The sequence below is a fragment of the Neolamprologus multifasciatus genome, chromosome 17 (assembly GCF_963576455.1).
Source record: "Neolamprologus multifasciatus chromosome 17, fNeoMul1.2, whole genome shotgun sequence".
Taxonomy (NCBI): Eukaryota; Metazoa; Chordata; class Actinopteri; order Cichliformes; family Cichlidae; genus Neolamprologus; species Neolamprologus multifasciatus.
The window spans coordinates 19,410,642-19,415,442 of record NC_140455.1 but is presented as its reverse complement, the minus strand read 5'-3'; the positions used below and the strand labels follow the sequence as shown (position 1 = coordinate 19,415,442).

Genomic DNA, 4,801 nt, shown 5'->3' with positions numbered 1-4,801 from the left:
ACGTTCTTTACTTCAACTGAATGAAACTGAAAATACCATTTCACACAACCCATATGGGATATTTAGACTGTATAACTGTTCACGCTACATCTCTTCACTAGTAAAAGAAAGAAAAAATACAAAGAGAAATTTAAAAATGCTGCCAAACAGACAAACAGAGAACTTGTACAGAGCAAAAGGAAAAACAAACAACAACAAAAAAAACGGCTCATCCTCATGGCAGTTGCAGAGTATATAAAAATGAACCCTGCGATCTGTTCCAAAAATGCAGCAGAACAAGTGTGAGATTTAAATGTCCTCTCACCTAGAGCTGATCACCTTGCATGCATAACAGTGAGCTTTCCTTGCAGGAGCAGTTTTGTCTTAGTTGTGAGCTTTTCTTGAGAGCTGAGTTGCATCCAACTCCATTACCACCCTTTGAATCACCTCAAAAGTGTAGCAGAGCTGTGATGGGTAACTCATATTGAAGGAATAAAAAAGGTCCAAACAGCATGGCTACTGCAAAGGTCACCTTTATCCAGATCTTGAAGAACTACTATACCCTTGATGATGATGCCAACATCAGAAAAGTCATTGCCTGGCGCATCCTCTGGAGACAGATGTTCATTGTGGTTTTCTCAATCTGTGCAGTGGCCTCAGTCAAGTCCTGGTTAAACACAAAACATTTTTTTAAGATTCCTTTTTAAACTCTCTTTTGAATCTACCAGTTCTAATGTTAGAGTAATTTAAACCAATGAAAGCAACATAGTAAATAGCTATAGCCAAAGAGTGGCCTGCCATGCTGCCATTCATGGTCTAACAGAGTTTCTAAGAGAGAGTGAAAAACATAATAATTTCAAATGCTTTACATTAGTTTTTGTTAGAAAGACACCGGCCCATCAGAAATCCAGGTTATGTCACTCAGAAGATGTTAGAATTTAGACTTTCAGCCCCACAATTTGGTTAGCTGTTGGTCAGTTGGTCATTTTTTTTTTTCAAACAAAAGCTAATGTAAATATTGGTGGGATTTTCCTTTGTTCACTAGAATGACAAATTTAAAGTTTTTTCACACTGATGTGAGCCCTAATACAGGGGTGGGGGTGGGGCCTCAAGGGCCGGCGGCCGAGTTCACTACCAGGCCTCATGTGAACTTCAAATTATTAAAGAGGACTACTGGTCCTAACCAGTCCAATGAGGATCAAGTGGATAACTAAATGCATTTTTAAATGTTGCAAAGCCACAATCTACTCATAAAACACTCACCATGAACTCCTGCACCAAGATGTTGCAATTGTCTTTCACACAGATGCGGAGCACTTTGATGAGGGACTCCCTTTGAGCATTAATGTCATCCTAAAGTATTATAACAAAGAAAACAGAGATTTGTGAACTTTTCAATAGCACAGAAGAAAATGATCCCAGACAAAAACTCTTGACTTTTTAAACCAGTCAACATGCAACACCAGCATCTACAAAGCAACATCAAAAGTTCCTGTTTGACATCAACTTTATGGATATATAGTTTCCAGAACATATATTTTTTAAAAAAGACAATTTTTTCTCAGTGGGCCAGTAAATGCATGATGAAAATTATGGCATCCTTTCAGTGGAATCAGTACTCACAGGTAATAGTTGACTGTTTCAATGGATGCAGCATAAAATTCTTTTACTGACCTAATGCTATACACTTTGTAGAGTGTATAGCAATTAAAGAATTTTAAAGTTCTTACTGTCATCATGGCAGCTACATCCTTTAGCTTTGTGCCCTGTTCCCCCGATCACTTTGCAAACACTTTCAGCAGACTGTCAGAGAGAAACTCAGCTCCGTCAGAAACCTTGACTGTAAAGGCATGTTTGGGATGCACTGGAATACTGCATTTTATCTGAAATGACATAAAATTATTTTTGAAATAACAGCAGGCACTGTGCATGGTTAATCAGTAATGTTTTGCTGAATAAAAACTGTGTTTCCAGATCTTATGGGATTAAAAAAATCCAAAGATGTTTGTTTCTGATTTGCAACCCAACAACCCACAAGTTACAACCTCATTTTAGTTCAAGTGTGCATTAATGTGAGTCCAGTAATCACCTTTCTGACAATACATACAGGTATAAGTTAAACCTATGGCAGATTTTGGATTTCTCAGATGTATTAATAGGGTGGTCTATTTGTGTATGCATGCACCTAATAATTATACAAAACCTATTATAATTAAGTTACAGAAACCTTAAGCGAAAATAGAATATACTTTCTTACCATAACACCTTGAACCCACAATCCATCAGCTGACTCCTGGTGAAATGCAGAATAGAGGTCAATGTGAAGCAAAAAAAACAAAAACAAAAGGACAGCAGGTGAGGGCAGGAGGGGTAGGGATGTAAGCTAGCATAATGCCGCTAATGATATTAGCTAAAGCTGTTCAATGTCCAAAATCTCACTAACACCACGGTGCAGTAAATACACAATGTAACTGAAGAGTAAGTTGACAAATCTATTCACACAGAAAACCAAATTATGTTATGACTGCCTCATAATTAGGTTTAATGTGATATAACGGCTCTTGTGCCAAAGACAAATTCAAATGAAAAAGCGCCAATTCTTTGACAACAGATAAAACAGCAAATAAGCTAACGGGTCTTTTTTAGCATGTTACATGGCGACACTCTAGACGTTTAACTACATTTGGCTGAAATATGGTAAATATTAATTCAAAAAATCAAGACATACCAAAAAAGTAGAGTTGGCTGCTCGACTTGACTGAGATGGATGCCTTTTTTGAACCACGATCCAAAGCCCGCGAGATGAAATCACGCGTGGTTTCACGAGATTTAATGTTGCTATCTTATTGACTTACTTCACCTGAACATGATATGAACAATTTAATACACCCTTTCAGCATATCATGTAGTTTTTACACTATATGGTTACATTTATCTTTAAAACATGAGGCAATTGTGTTAAATACATGCAAGATGCTTACATAAATCCAAGAGATGGCCAGTGCCTTTTTTTCAGTGCAGTCTTATTAGGTAATGTTCAAATAATTTTATCATTCCAGTGTTTGCAGTGTGGGAGAAAGTACTCAGGGCCTTCAAGTTACACACTATGAAAGGAAGAAAGAAGTTTAATGTTCAGAAACCTAAAGTATGTATCAGCAGCAGAATGGACCTAAAAATAAATGTTTGTTTCAGGTCTATGAAGCTTTGAGTATTTTGGATTAGTAGCAGTGCTGTGTTTGTTGCATCATATTGCTGTAATTGTTTATATGCTTTATATATTCTGAGGTAAGTTGATCTATAGTGTTACATCATATTCTATAATGATGCTATGTGTTTGTATGCTTTCTGCCCAGTTTGACCCATTTAGCAGAAGTCAGCCTGTTTAAGGCTCTGATATCTATTCTGTATGACTTAAAGCAGTTATGACATGGTCTGATTTTCTCACCCAATAAAGGAATATTCAATATATCAGTCTACTCTTCATTTTATCAGAAACAGTTATCACAGCTCATATAATATTATATATATATTACATATATATATTATATATTACAATATATAATATATATTGTAATATATCTATATCACTAAAGCACTTCTGGATGGATGCAAACTGCATTTCGTTGCCCTGTACCTGTGCATGTGCAATGACAATAAAGTTGAATTCTATTCTATTCTATTCTATAATCTCTTTTTACACACGTATGTAAGCAATGACCCAAATTTAGTAATGCCAACATACTGAAGGAACAACATTTCTCTCTTATATATGATACAACTATATATGCACTGTCAAAGATACTTGTCTTTGAGTGAAGATTTAAGGTGATAAGACCTATAAGTAACTGCAACTTGAATCTGTACTGAGGCTCAGTATTTGACACAGAGTTCATGTTCACTGCTGTAATAGCTAATAATGATTAATATAATAACTATAATATTGGCCATATTATATTTACATTACCAAAGTGATATGACTTTTATTCTCATGAACAACATTAGCTAATTGTTATTTACTAACTAATCTTAAATGACTGTTCAGTACAGAAATGAAGCCCAAAAATCATGTTTTACTGTCCTGTGGTCTCAACCTCAGATACTTATCAATTCACACAAAGCTCTTGTAGAAACAAACAAACAAATGAACAAAATATGTTTTCCTTCATTTCTGTCAAACAAAGTTGTATGACACGTTTCCAGTGGTTAGTATCATGGTTGCTAGGCAACCTGGGAAGCGCAACAGAGACTAGACCGTCCCATACAGACAAACTTGCCGTTTATTTTGCAAATCGAGTTCAACACTGCCCCTAGCGTCCCGGAGCACTTCCGTTGTGTTTTGGAATTTGCATGTGCTTTGGGGTTTGCATGTGTTTTGGAGTTTGCATGTGTTTTGGAGTTTGCAAGTGTTTTGGAGTTTGCATGTGTTTTGGAGTTTGCAAGTGTTTTGGAGTTTGCATGTGTTTTGGAGTTTGCAAGTGTTTTGGAGTTTGCAAGTGTTTTGGAGTTTGTACGTGCTTTGTCTCTAGGGGCCACCGTATCCTCCAAGTCAAATGTGACGGGTAGTTCAGGTCTGCACAACCTGCAGAAAATGAAGAACATGTTCCTGCTGATTGCACTACGGACATGTGGCCTGGGCTATAAAACAATTCAAATATACTCATTTGTAACCCCACAGGAAGCACTTTTCACCTACTGCACACGAATGGATACGAATGCCCGGACAATCGGCCAAATGCTGCCTGGCTGAAAAGTGGGACGGGATAGGGAAGGAAGTGACAGCAGAGTTGCTCTGCTGTCACAGTGGCCAAAGCAATCGCAAGAA

At 37.0% G+C, this 4,801-nt stretch overlaps 1 long non-coding RNA gene across 2 annotated transcripts; it reads right to left on the bottom strand.

Moving 5' to 3' along the window:
* Positions 1-293: 293 nt before the first annotated feature.
* On the bottom strand, positions 294-3,000 carry LOC146499308 (uncharacterized). Of its 2 annotated transcripts, XR_014870238.1 has the most exons (6): positions 2,961-3,000; positions 2,708-2,839; positions 2,237-2,272; positions 1,710-1,862; positions 1,243-1,332; positions 294-646 (listed from the first exon to the last, which is right to left on the bottom strand). It is a non-coding gene; the product is annotated as an uncharacterized LOC146499308 (long non-coding RNA). The 2 variants fall into 2 exon arrangements; XR_014870237.1 differs by lacking the exon at positions 2,961-3,000 and having other exon boundaries at positions 2,708-2,946.
* Positions 3,001-4,801: the final 1,801 nt, after the last annotated feature.